This window comes from Perognathus longimembris, chromosome 18 (assembly GCF_023159225.1).
Source record: "Perognathus longimembris pacificus isolate PPM17 chromosome 18, ASM2315922v1, whole genome shotgun sequence".
Lineage (NCBI taxonomy): Eukaryota > Metazoa > Chordata > Mammalia > Rodentia > Heteromyidae > Perognathus > Perognathus longimembris.
In genome coordinates this window covers 3,227,355-3,241,697 of record NC_063178.1, presented here as the reverse complement: position 1 = coordinate 3,241,697, position 14,343 = coordinate 3,227,355, and the positions used below count along the sequence as shown (strand labels likewise).

Genomic DNA, 14,343 nt, shown 5'->3' with positions numbered 1-14,343 from the left:
AACATGTGACCATAGTGTATCTGCACTATAATAACCAGAAGATACACTTTAAAAAAAAATGAATCCTAACCAGCTGCATTTCAGTTTTAAGGAGCCTTTCTCACTGGTTAACAGAGAATGAAAAAAGGAGAAAATTTAAGGTGAGGTAGGTTCAATTCAAAGTCCATTTTAGACATCATTAATTCTGCTCCCACCAGCTGTTTCTCATGGAAGCATCGTGATAGATTTTGGGGGAGATATTAATCTTCCGCCATCCTGAACTCAGACACTCAGGGACACAAGAAATTTACCAAAAAAAAATAAATAAATAAAAAAGGATTTCCAGTATTTGAAAAGCTTTGCCTGTACTAATGTATAACTCTAAAATGTTAGGGGCATCGCTGCCTGATACCTTTCAAAGACATTTCTGGAACAGCATGAAAAGAATCTGTGACCTCATTAGTGCTCTAGCTAGCACGAGAGGAACGCACCACGGGGTACAGTCCATCTAGATCCCCAAAGGAAGCTCAGCGCGTCCCACGAATAGGCCCCGCTCCGAGCTTCTCCAGGGATGCTAACGAGGCCCGCGTCTGCGTGTCTCTGAATGTCAGTCCCCATTTCTATCCCCGAACAAATGTTTAAGAAAAAAGACAGCTGAAAAGACCCACTGTTTTCTAGGACTCAGGGTCATTCTGTCCAGGGCTACTTTGGCACAAAGTTGGGTTTCCAAACCCACCTGAGTTTTACTAATGAGAAGAAAAATCAGTGTAAAGAAGGCAGCCGTGCCTTGGGTGTTCATCTTCCGTCTGGGTCACGGGGCTGGTAGAGCGTTCTAGGTCTCAATGACCAGAATGCCATGTGAACAATTTTGTTGCTTTGGTGGCCAACTGGGATTGGGGGTGTACCCGTGATTTCAAGCCCACATGTCTACCCTGCTGGCTGAGCATGCACTGAAGGTTCGTTCCCCTTACCTGTTCTAGGTTGGATCGTCAAACCAAACCAGCGTCTCGAGGAGTGTGCTGTCTGCTGAGCTTCGCTTGTAGACACAACCCAGGTGCCATGCCACAGAGAAAGCTGGCAAGCAAACAGATGAAAAGCGAGTAAATGTCTCGAGCAAGACAAAGGAAAAAAAAAAAGAGCAAGTAGAAAACTTGCATCATACAGTGGGGTATGGAGTTTTAGTTAACACGACAGGAATAAGTGGAGATTTATCTCAGGATTTTCCGAATGTTAAGAAAAGAAAGAGAAGAAAAGATGCTACCCTTCCATCCACATTCCATTCTTGGGGCATTTATCCCAAAGATGGCAGCTCAGGATACAAAAAAAAAAAAAAAGACGTCGATTCTTCTGGCTATGGCGAACAGTGTAGTGTGTTCATTGCCGCAGTCCTGAACTTCCCCAGCCCCAGAAGTATGAGTCAGTATACTTCTGTCCATGCTGAAACAACCCATTCTCAGGTACTTTATAGCAGCATAACACAGACCAGACAAAGAATGGGTTTCACTCAGAAGTTTTGCCAATTCGAGTTGCTGTTTCATGAGAACCTGAACCTGACACTCACTCACCATTTTAACCAAGAGTTACAGAGCAAGTCACACAAAGAAAATACGATGTTAAAATGAATGGGCTTCGGTCCCACTCTGAGACTCTCCTCGTCAAGGGACAGACAGTAAGGAGCTCTGAGGTGCTGTCAGCCCAGGGGGTGCAGTGTTGCGTCACTACATCTCCAAGGGGCAGAGGGAAGAAGGTGAGGAGGAGCACGGGGAAAAGAGAGAGCTCAGAGAACTCCTTCGTGCAGCTCCGAGCAACAGAAGGGAATCCAGCATGCAGAAACAACACGGCGAGGGCCTTCCCCTCCAGCTTGAGACCCACCCCAGAAAACACCAGAGCACACACCCCGAAGCCGAATCCCAACAGCTGTCCACGCAGCCATTCCTTCTGTCCAGCTTCACCACCTTCCCGTGGGGGCGGGGGGGACGGGGACACAATGTAACCTCGCCTCTGCTACACGAGAGGAGAAAGAGGAGTCAAGGGACTGGTCCAAGATGGTGGAGTGACTTCTGCAGACCAGAAGGGAGACCGAGGCTGGGACCCAGTCCTCCTTCAGCCGCAAGGAGAGCGGTGCGTCCCGCCACTGTTCTATTTCATGGCAGCCAGCGAGCGCCCTGCATCTTGGTGTTCGAGACCGGACTCCAGGCACAACTGAGCTCCGCGGACCGTAGCCTTTCCCACGCAGGCAAGCAAAGGGCGCGGCCCCCGGCGCGGTGGCTGCATCCACACGCTGGACCTGGCGAGTCCCAGGGCCGGTCATATGCCCATCCAGCAGGGAGGGGACGATGAGCCTTCGTGCGTCATTCCCACCGGGATCCTCACACCTCTCTCCCCACGTCACTGTTTCCCGGGAGCCCCTTGCGGGTGGGTCCCTTGGGTTCTGCTTCTGAAGTCCTCAGTACTTCAGCAGCATCGCGGACGTTGTGTGGGTTCTAGGGACAGAGACAAAGGCTAAAGGGGAGACTCTGTGGCCTGTCAGCTGGCAGGGGAGGCCAGCACACGTTGAAATGTTGACCACGGAGACAGGGCACAGCCGTGGGCAAAGTCCATGGAGTCATGCGAAACTACAAAGCCTTGTCCGAGCCACACCAAGAGAAGGCCAGGTGAGGAAAGATGGACGTCCACAGGTGCTCAGACATCTCAAGAGGACGTGTCATGGCTGAACTTGGGCGGTTTCAGAGACGTCCTCCTTCCTCGTGTGTGTGTGTGTGTGTGTGTGTGCATGTGTGTGTGTGCGTGTGTGTGTGTGTGTGTGTGTGTGGTGCTGGTCCTAAGGCTTGGACTGGGCACCCGGGCTCTGTCCCTCAGTTTTTTCCCTCAAGGTTGACGCTTTAACCACTCGAGCCACAGCTCCAGTTCTGGCGCTCTTGTTGTTCTCGTTGTTAACTGGAGATAAGAGTCACTTAGACACTGGGCTGGCTTGGAACTACGGTTCTCAGATCTCAGCCTCCTGAGGAGGACAGGTGTGAGCCACCATGCCCAGCTCTCCCCATTCTATTTTAAACCCTGAAATTGGAACTGTTTAAGATATTTCCTCTGCACTGACTTTTCATCATGAAGTAGACTTCAAATTTCCTTATTTTCGTGAAAGAGTGTAGAGAATTATATTGTTAATGTTTATCCACTTGAGAAACTGTATGTTTGGTTATAGCCTTTCTGATACTTACAGAAGGAATTACTTTGGTTTTAAAGATGAGTGATTGATTTTTTAAAAAGGCAGTTACTCCTATATATTCTCTCAAGGCAGAAAATAATTTCCAGCCAACAATGAAAAATAATGCCCAGAACACAGACAGTGACCAAATGGCTATACATCCCAACGTGCAACTTCTAGCAACTTCTGGTCTAACTATTCGTTCATAGGAGGAATTGTGACCACAGGAAGCCACCAGCAAGTTGTCCTTGGGTAGGATCGCACATCTTGAAGATTAAGCTAAGGCGCTACCTGAAACCAACTCACAGAAACAGAAAAGTTAAAATGTCTCGAGGAAACACATTTTTCCGCAAGGAGAACTGGGTAAGAGATTTAAAGGAGAAAGCAGACTGTGCACAGCACTCTGGTATGAGTAATTTATCTTGCGCGTGTTTCCCATTTGGCTGCTTGAACACTTGTGGAAAGGACTGAGTTCAATAGTTCTGACCTCAGGTTTGTTTTCTAATTGAATTCAATACTTGATTCACAGAGATCAGGTCGTAGGGATGCTGACTCTGCCTATGAATGCCTAAAAAAGAACGGGGTATAATAAAACACCATGTACTGAAAGAACTCGAATGGATAACTCATTCAAGAAGTCTGGATCTGGGAGGTGAATTTAGAGAGGCAGAGGATGGAATCATCTCCTGTGTGGCCAAGAGCACGCCAGACACTGAGGAACTCATAAAAGGTCTCCATGCAACACCCAAGCGGTTTTTACCAATGAAGTGAACTACTCAGCTCCCAAAAGAGCAAGCGATATGCCATTTTAAGAATCCTCACCGCTACTGAAGACATGGGAAGAAAAGCAAAGACGATGCAGACCAGAGGGACGACGAGCCAAAACAATGACAAATCCAGATGAAGACGAGGCCATATGAAAGAGAATCAACTCATCCACACATCTGGTGACACGGAGCGGCCCATTACCTCCCCGCGGTGACACACAGCTAGGTGAAAAGCCTGCAACTGTGCTCATATCCGTGGCCCTACTCGCAAGGTATTCCCAAGGAAAAGAAAACCAGATTGCAGTGTGATCTACGACCAACCATCGCCGCAGCCTCTGCTAGATTCCCCGTCAACATCCCCCGTGCACCATCTGAGGTGAGGGCAGCCAAGGAAAATGGCTGAGCTGCAGAACTCCCCTACTCCTCTCTCTGCTGTCGGGCACCAAGCCATGTCCCCCGCAGTGTCTCCTCCATCTCTCTGTCAGTGACCGAGCAGGAAAACCAGAAGCTTTTGGTGGCACCCGAGAGCCTGCGGGTGGCTTGCTTCTGACTCGATGAGGAACGAATATCCATACTGTGTCGCACCCACGGGGCTCCTGGTTGGGAGTTCAGCCACGTGTCCAGGAGGCCAGAGAAAAGACTAACATTTCGGATGCAGTTGTGAGCTCCATTGTTAGATTTTTGCAGTTGCCTTTTTTTTTTTTTTTTGGTTAAAAACAAGAAACAATTTGATCTGACTTTGCCTGGCCTTTTGGCCTGCAAAGATACTAATGCAGGCTGACATTTCAGCTGCCCAAGTTTGCAGCTGCATAATTACGGGGGTCTGAGAGACCTTACTATACTTGGTTCAGCTCTTGACTTCCTTTGGAGACCAAGACAATGGAACTTGTAATTAGCAAACTACCATAAGTCTCGGAGTATGACACATGAATGGGACTCTTCCTTTTTCTCCTTCCCTTTTCAGGGACATAAAAATAGAACATGTAAGTGTATTTGCACTTCCACTCACATGCCGACTTTAATAAAGCTGTATCTGAAGATGGAACTTGGGGGAAGAGTGGCTCCGCATACGGAGCGAATGCCTTTTTTGTGTCCCTGGATGTTGAGACGTCTTGCTGATAGGAAGAGGGTGGCCCTGTCAGAAGGGCAAGTATTCCCTTTCCTTTCCATTTCTAGTACAGGTGTCCCTCTTTACCCATGGGAGATGTGTTCCGGAACTCCTAGAAGAGACCTGAAGCCAAGTAGTATATCTGTCTGTCTGTCTCTCCATTTATCAATCGCCTATATATCATCCTTCTAAAACCTATTCACCCATTATCTACCTATCAAATATCTATGGATCATTTGTCTATTTATGTATCTATCTACATAGCTCTTTAGATATATATCATCCATCTACCTTCCTATCAAATATCTATCAGTCATATGTATATGTGTATATGTATGTGTCTATCAATCCATCTACCAACATATCAAATATCTATCAATCATCCATCAATCTACCACCTGTCTAATCCATCCATCATCTCTCTACCTACCTATCAAATTATCTATCTATCTCTATCATCTCCCTATCACCTATCAATCCATCCATTATCTATCCACCAACAAATCAAATATCTATCAATCATCTATGTCTGTCTGTCTGTCTGTCTATCTACCTCCCTATCCATCTATCGATAGTGCATTTTCCTATATGTCCAGCAGCACTGCATGTAGTCCTGGAGTCAGTCTGTTCTTCAGTGCTTCATACCCAGGCCATTCCCTTCCACCACTCTTGCCTCTCTTTAGCTCCACTGTTGTATAAAGCAAGGGTTACTTGAACACAAGCCCTGCCACACTGTAACCAGTCAGTCTCATCACCGAGATGTCTACTAAGTATGACTGGGAAGGTGGTGTATGCAGAATGGATTCTCTGGAGAAAGAAATGGTTCATAATATCTAGAGCGGGGTGGAGAAGGCAAAAAGCCTAAGACTTTCTGCAATGCAGACAATGGAGCAATGTAAAACTGGAAACCTGTGTATTTTTTGGGTTTCACGTTTAGTCCTTTCAGAACTCAGGTAACTCGGGGGAAATTAGGAAACTAGGGCAATTAGGAATTGGACACTCAAGGTCATTTAAATCAAATTGTGACTCGTCTTTTTTTTTTCCTTCCACCAAATGTTTGTCATCTGGAGTTTCCTAAGAAGTCCTCAAAGAACCCTCTGTCACTGGTTAGGAGCTTTTCAGATGCTGCCTTTTCTGCATCCCATCCACCCCGAACGCCAGCGGTGGACGTCTTTTGGCTCTCACAGTCCACACAGGGGCAATACTCTCCTCCTCTTTCCCTCCTTAGGCTTGTTCTCCTATACCTATTTGTTGCCTTTTATCTGATGCTTACACATCTTTAATTATCTTATGCTTATTTGCTTAGTTTTCTCTTTCTTCTTTTCTGCTGCTAGATAAAATCAAAACAATGTTGAAGCATCTCTTAGAAGACAACATCCATTTTTTTCCCCTTCTTTCTTTTTTTTTCCAGCCAAAAGTCTCTCTGGGATCCACCTGCCGAGATCTCTGTCGCTGATGAGGTAACCAACTTCCCCTCCTTCCTGTCCCAGAGCGAGAGCTTCCCTTCCTATTGGCAGAGACTTCCTCCGAACTTTATTCCCAAGTAGGCCAAGATCTTCATTCCTGTCACAAGAATCCTGCTAAGTTAGCTTATTAACTCTCCCCGCCTCCCACCTTTGATATCTCGATCTGATTACGTCCCTCCTCCCCACAGCCGCGGGCAACATTCGATTCCCACGATCGTCTTCAGCAATGTATCCTCTGAATAATTCCTACCCACAGACTCTCTTTGGCAATAAACCCCCACCTGCCCACGTTGTATTTGGAATTGAGCCCAGTGCTGCACCAAGGTCTCTTTGGCCCTACTGTGGTGGTTCTGAATAAAATTTGCTTTTACCACCTTATTGCTTCTTCAGCTCTGTTTCTTCTTTGGTGCCATGGAAGATTCTTTGGTGCTATCGAAGACAGAGGTGACCCTGTTGGTCATGTACCCAGTGGGTCAAGACAAACAATACAACTCGGCACCTTTATTACTTAGCCTCTCATCTAAGATGATTCTAATCGGGAAACCCTGCATGCCAACATACCCCAAATCACTCCTGACACTGTACCAAACAATCTGCTGGACCATTTCACGTGACTTTTATAATTCTGAGCAGTCAGCTGATGCTGCCACTCGGTGCTGTGGAAGGGAACGGAGAGGTTAAGTGACTTGACACAGTGCAATGCGAGTAGCACTAACATCTAGTAGCGAAAGATTATTAGATCCACTGGGAAATTCATGCCTGAAGCTGAAGCTAAACCTTGTTTTTTTTTTTTTTTTTCCTCTCTCCCTTTCAAGGTCAGCACAGGGTTGAGAAGGTAACAGAAAAGATAATACTGATAACTCTTCTTCCTGTTTTATTTGGCCCCTGCTCAGCCCAAGGGAAATATTGAAAACAGCTAACATTTATTTAGTGCTTTCTTTCATTGCATTATATTCCTATCTTAAATGCAACTATCTCATTGTTCTATCAGAAGAATGTTTGTGAGGCGGTTGTGCTCATAGAGATAGGAAAGGAGATTAGAAAATTTGTTTGTCTAAGGCTGACTGGGCATTTGAATCAACACCCTGTGCTTTGAAACCCCAGCAGTAGCCTCAGGCATAGGACCACCCACCTCCAACTTGTTTGCAAGTCCCCTGGAGGGTGGATTCACTGCAGGGGCGGAATCCTAGGCACTCCCTAGTTACAATCAAAAAGCAAAACCACGCAATGTATGTTTATTTGGATCTGGCTGGGCATTTATCCAGTAGATCACAAACAAAGCCACACTAAAGCTACCAGCACATCCATGTTCATTGCAGCACTGTTTACCATAGCCAAGACATGGACTCAACACAGATGCCCCTCAGTGGACGAATGGACAAAGCAACTGTGGTATATATACACAACGGAATTCTATGCTTCCATCTGAAAGAATGATATTGCGCCATCCATAAACACTTGGGAAAAATTCTATTAAGTAGCAATTTTTTGTAGTAATTCTGTAAGAGAGATCTTATTTTTCATATTCATATTCCAATCCAGTTTTGTTTTTATGATCAACAGTATTGTGTGATACCTTTTGGTAATTGAACCAACTTACCCTGGTTTTTTTCCCCCTGCATTTTATGTTTTCTGCAGAGTATAATATTGAGATTTATTTCTCAAAATTTCCTTTTTATGTTTATAGTATTGTTAATTGTTCCCTAGTTCTACCCATTTTCCTGCAAAGGGCATACTTTCATTTTTCTTTATGGTTAAGTAAAACTCCATTGTGTATTTTCTTTATCCACCCATCCATTTATGGGCATGTAGGCTGATCCAATAACCTGAGTATTATGAATAGTGCAGAGATATGCATGGGTTTGCACATACTGGTACAGGGACGTGACCTTGAATATTTTAGTATACACCCTAGGATGGTACTGCTAGACCACATAACAGCCTCGTTTTGATTTTCTGAGGAACTTCGATAGTGGCCTCCGTGCTGGCTAGTCTTTAGTTACTTTCCCACCATTATCTATAGGAGTTCTTTATATATTATTGTGTATATCAGGGTGGGCCCTGTCACCTGGATATCACATTTAGGAGCTAGTGCCGTGCTGGTCACGGGGCTCGGAGCTGACGGGGGAGTCAAGGAACACACTGCAAAGGGACATGGTATAGAATCTGGAGTGAGTGTGAAAGCCAGACTGGGTTGTGAAGAGGACAGCTTCCCATTGTAAGTATAGTCAGTCATCTGCCTTCACCTCAAGCAAAGGGTCTATTGATCACTGTCCTGAAATCCAGGCCACAGCGACCCCTCCAAGGTCCTGGGAAGTACAATCTAATTTCACAGCAGTGACAGTCCATCTCAGCTTCACCTGGAGAAGTTCAAAAACTCAGCTCATCCCAGCCCTGCTCAACTAGCATCTGTCATAGGTAACAGGTACACACACACACACACACACACACACACACACACACACACACACACACTCATGGCAGGAAACCACGCATCACAGGGCCATCTCTGGACCTCTTGGACAATGACCCACTCTGAGAGACACATCACAAAGAGCCTGGTTCCTTTGAAACCAGTTTCTTATGCCCAGGCCCCTGTAATTGCTTGCCCAAGACTTCAGAGTCCACTACTCTCATAAAAGGTGTCAAGTGGTCTTTTCACCAGACTTAGCTCCCTATGCAAGAGTCAACAAGGTCACAGGATGTGTGTGTGGCCCTGCGTTTAAATTCATGTTTCAAGGGTGAGACCTGCTAGGATTGAGCCAACTGGAAACGGATGTGAACACACAACCTCAAATTCTACTTTTACTCCTGGTCCCTTAGATGTTTCAGTTGGAGCACAGTTTCTGTCCATTTCCCAAGTTTTGTGCCAGTGGAGGGTATTATAAATGAATATGTACTTTCCAGAACAAATTAGAATACTTCATGCGGAAAAAAAAATTGATTGTGTGGACACAATGGTTTATATCTATAATCCTAGATACATGGGAGGATCATGGTTTAAGGCCAGTTTAGGTAAAAAGCTTGTGAGACTCCCTTCCCAAGCAACGTCTGGGCTGGGTGCGGTACACGGGAGGGGGACATGAGGAAGATCACAATTCCAGGCCAGCCCAGGGACACACATTCGTGAGACTCCATCGCCATAGAGGCTGGGGCATGGTGGGATGTGGCTGTCCTCTCAGGCACAATGTGAAAGCAAGAAACAGGAGGACAATGGCCCGGGTTCAGGCTAGGTCAGAAGTGAGATCCTATCTCAAAATAACCAGTGTAATAATGGGGGAGTGGCTTAAAGAGAAGTAATAGTTGTTGGATTTGTGTCTTAATATAATATGAACTAGAGAAACCTTCTGAATGGCGACAGAATAGGCATCCATAGCTCAGATTAACCTATTCATTCCTTCAAATCACCCTACAGGAAGTGATTCTCAGATGGCACTTATTTCTCAGAGAAATCGTTGACCAGAGATTACAGATCAGCCCTGTGTGTATTCATCTGATAACAAAAGGTTCTACGTGAATTTACGCTTCCCACTAAGACATAAGGGACGGTTTATTCATACACTGTAGACTGTGCTCTTCCTAGTACTTTTTATTTTTCTCTTCCTTTAAGACCAAGATGGTGTCCCAAGTCTCTTTTTCATAAAACTCTAGATACACCCAAATCTTACTCCATTAGCCTGTGTGGTCACACGGCTATCACAGATCTTAGGTGCACAGGAGAGCAAGAGGCTGAGAAGCAGGTGCCTTGTTGGGCAGGGTGGGTTGAGGGAAGCCGGTATCTCCCCCTCCGATGGCCGAATCACAGATAGCTGCTATTTCTGATTTTTATAAGAGATTAGGGGCCCTTCCTTTGTTCGTTTTAAAAAAAGATCTCTCTCCTCCGTAGATCAGCTTCAAATTAAAAAAAAAAATCCCCTAACATACAATTACCATCTTCCAAGGCCCCTAGAGTGCTGTCAATGTGACTGAAATCAGAATGTAAATATTTTATAAACAGCTGTCAAGTTGCAATTGGCAGGAAACGAAAAGTCCCCAGATCGCTGTAATCTAACCAGGAGGCGACCGTAGTTAATGGACAGATGAGGCATTTTCCTAGCTTCCAGTGACCCCCTCAGCGTCGGTGAGGCGTTAGCTCGGTGGGGCAGCACACGGTCACCGTGGCGGGGGACGCGAAGGGGGGCAAGGGCTGCTGGGTCACGAGGTGGCCCTGACCAGGCCCTGCTGCCCCCATGCTCCCACCGCGGGGTATGGATGTCTGCGATGAACTAAACAATGCCCCCAAGGGCTTACTGTCACTGACATCATTCAAAGACAACATTTTGCTCTTAGAAGTTTAATAATTCATTGTTTTTCTATGTTGGGGGGGGGGCGCGGGAATCTTCTTTCAACAAAATTCCTGACCGCATATGCCAGGCCCAGCCAATAACTAACTCCGTTTGGTTCGCGGTACTGAGGCTCTGTTTGTTTGCCGCTCAGACACACCTATTTCCTGTGAGAGACTTCAAATTCTTATTGAATAAGTGAATTGAAGTCATTATAAAAGAGACAAGGGACCCAGACTGGGCTTGGGGGTTCATGCCTACCACACCAGGTATTTGGAGGTGGAAGGAGGAAGACTGTGATCTGAGAGACTTGCCCCAGGAAAACAGGTGAGAGCCTACCAGAAAAACCAAGGTAAAAAGAGCTGGGGTGTGGCTCTCAAATGGTAGAATGCCTGCCTAGCAAGTGTGAGCCTTCTTAGTACAAAACCTCCGTACCAACAAAGTGGGTGGGTGGGGGGGAGAAGGAGGGAAGAAGGGAGGAAAGGGAGAGAAAAAATGAAGAAGATCTGAAAGGGGTAGGAATGGGGGAGAAGTGAGGGGGTAGGAGAGAGGGGGACAAAGAAAGGATGAGGAGAGGAGATGTGAGACCCAGGAAATACTTGGAAGAAAGTGAAATGGCAAGAATTGATAACTCTTAGATTTAATGGTAAAAATGAACAAAAAAAGGACTTTCATCAATATCAGAATATTTCCTCGTATTTTCCAAAGAGACTCAAGGAGCTAAGGGGTTATTTTGCATAATGGCGCATCAGACCTTAGTACATCTTCAATTTACAAATAAAGAGAAAAGGTTTATTAGAAAGGTGAGGTGGTGATCTTGGTCTTTTTATTTATTTATTTATTATTATTTTTTAATGCTACAATAGAGCAGAGCTATCACCTGCATTGGTCCCTTATTTTCCAGTCAAGGGATTTTTTTTTTTCCCCATTTTCGAGGATCTTTTCCTGGACCAAGCTCAGTGTTTCACTCCTTACCCGGCAGGATTTCCTTTGAGAAGAGATTTCATTATAGAGCGTACATTTTATCTTCACGTTCCTCAGAATGCAATCAGTACAAGGGGGATGGAGGAAGGGAGGGGCTGGAGATTGTTAGAAAATATTAAGATAGTACTTTAAAATCTTGACTTTTGGTGGCGGCACCTCAAAATGTTAATTTTGAAAAAGAAACTACAAACTAAGATAGGAAGCACTGACATTTCGTTCACACGCTTTCAAAGGCAATTCCAACGCATCCCTGATTATTCCAAACGGGACGTTTTCCTTGCCATTGTTTTTCAACTCCGCAGGGCGAGATGGATGGTTTCATAGAAACCTCCTGTTCTCCAAGAGCGGGAACAGGGTTTGTGAACTGACCACAGTCAAGGCGGCGGGGCAAGAGGAGGGATTTTAAACTTGAATGCTTTGCCTGCCCTCCGCATCATCAGGATTTTGTCCCAAGAAAGAAGGGTGGAGAGATAAGGGGTAACTGAACTTCTCTGTTTTCTAAGCACTATTAAAGATCACTAACACCTAAAAGGAATTATGGCTTCTCAGAATTGCTGCTGTTTCTTGATGCTCACAACTTGGTTGCAGAGAGCAATCTGAACAAAGACATGTCTTAAGAGATAGTTCTTAAGACTTAGACAAGCTAAGATGTTCAATCTATATGCTAACAATTCAAATGTTTTACATCATTAAAAACTCCATCTTGCTAATATTAAGATACAAAAAGCACTTGAAATTAAGTCAACTTATTTGGGTTTTCAGTAAGCATGCCTGCAGTATAATTCTGAATCTGATGTGCACATGGATCTACCTTTTACCATCACTGTTTAGCATTATCACTGTTAAAGCACAAAAAAATTGAGCATGACTTTATAGTTATTTTACGATGTACATAGAAGAAATTGTGAATTGTGTTGTAAAAGACCAATCTTACATATTTTTATTTCTTATTAGTCTATTCTTATAGATTAAGCCTTCAGTTGCTTTTTACCAAACCAAGAACTCCACAAGACAAAAAGTCCTTACCTTATTGTACCTTAGCTGAAGTTCGGAATGTCATTTATTTGGCCACTCATCAGAACACAGGTACTAGAAGAGAAGAAGAAGTTGGTTAACAAGAGCCAGAGTCTTGGAAAAGAAAAGTCAATAGGTTAAATAGAATGATTTAAGGCAATGTTTTATATACATATATAAAATCAAAGAATGTTTGTCTACATAGGCCATGGTACCTAATTCTACAGGTACTTTGTGAAACCAATAGGACACAAGATCTCTGTCCTTGCTGAAAGAAATTATATATATTATACATACACCCAGTTGATAGCTACAATATTGGTATCTGCCTAAGCTCACCCTGCAAGAAAGAGAGACAGAATCGGTGGGAGGGAGGAAGCAAAGATGGCGCCTATTCCTTACGTTTGAGGTGAGTGATAGGTAGTCTGCCCCTCTACTTTCAAAGGGAAGGCACATGCACAATACCTCGGGGAGTCCCGTACCCCCATCTTCTCCCAGAAACTGCAAAATCTAAGCATGACCAGCTCATTCCCCCGCGGGGATGGAAGGAAATCGGGAAAAGCTCGAGGGCCGTTCCAACAGGGCACCCCTCGATGGGTGCCCGGTTTTCAGGAAAACACCTCGTTTAAAATGTTGACTGAGAGCAAGTCCACGAGAGGGGGTTCAGGGGGTTCAGGACGCGGTGGGGGAGGGGACGACAGGAGACCCCCTGTTGTCAGCACCCCGAGGAGCGAGAGGATGGGGCTCTGCTAACTAAGATGCCGTCGGGTCTTTCCCCGGAGGCCTTGCGGGGCCTCCAGGATGAGAAGAGCGCCGGAGCCGTGGAAGGGAGAGGCAGAGGGCCCCCGAGGCGCGCGCGGGGAGTGGATTTCTTCAGCACAGAGGGGGGCTGCTGTTTGTATTCCTTTTTACATTTTAGGAACTCCTTAATCACCCTCGGCCTCACGCACCTACGAGTTGGATTCGGATCACCTAGAGAAGCAAATACGTATCTCGTGATTGAAATCATGTTTTAAAATACAATTAAACGCCCCAGGGACCAATCCTTTAAGAATCTGCTAATGATCTGTTAACTAGACGAATTTGGAAGCGATACACGAGGGCCACCCCCCCTACTCCCCCCCACCCCCCCACCGCCATGGTTTCTTGAGTGTCAGATTCAGGGAATCATTCATTTGGAAAAGTCTGTGAGTGAATGAACCGGGCTTTCATCGTAGCTTCCACGTGGTTCCTCTTGCAAATTAATTGCCCAGGACATTCATGGAGGGGTTAGCCTCGAATCTCCAAATGCAGAAGACAGCCCCTTCCCCAGCCTCCGCAACCTGTGGTCCAAAAGGTTACAGACTCAGCGCATGACCGGTAATGCCAGAAATGGCTGCCATCACGACATGCTTATTAGCCAAATAAAGAAGAAAACAAGGCCAGGGACAGAGTAATAAGCGCGGTAGGCCGGAGGAGAGGCTACTTTCAACGGCTTTGTGAAATCACTGCGGCTGAC

General features: G+C 45.5%; 1 protein-coding gene across 1 annotated transcript in view; it reads right to left on the bottom strand.

Moving 5' to 3' along the window:
• Chrm3 (cholinergic receptor muscarinic 3) overlaps positions 1 to 12,924 on the bottom strand; it is a 127,994-nt gene extending 115,070 nt beyond the window's left edge. The window contains 2 exon segments of the mRNA XM_048367757.1: positions 951 to 1,053; positions 12,858 to 12,924. The gene's annotated coding sequence lies outside the window, so the exon portion shown is untranslated.
• Between the last annotated feature and the right edge of the window lie 1,419 nt (positions 12,925 to 14,343).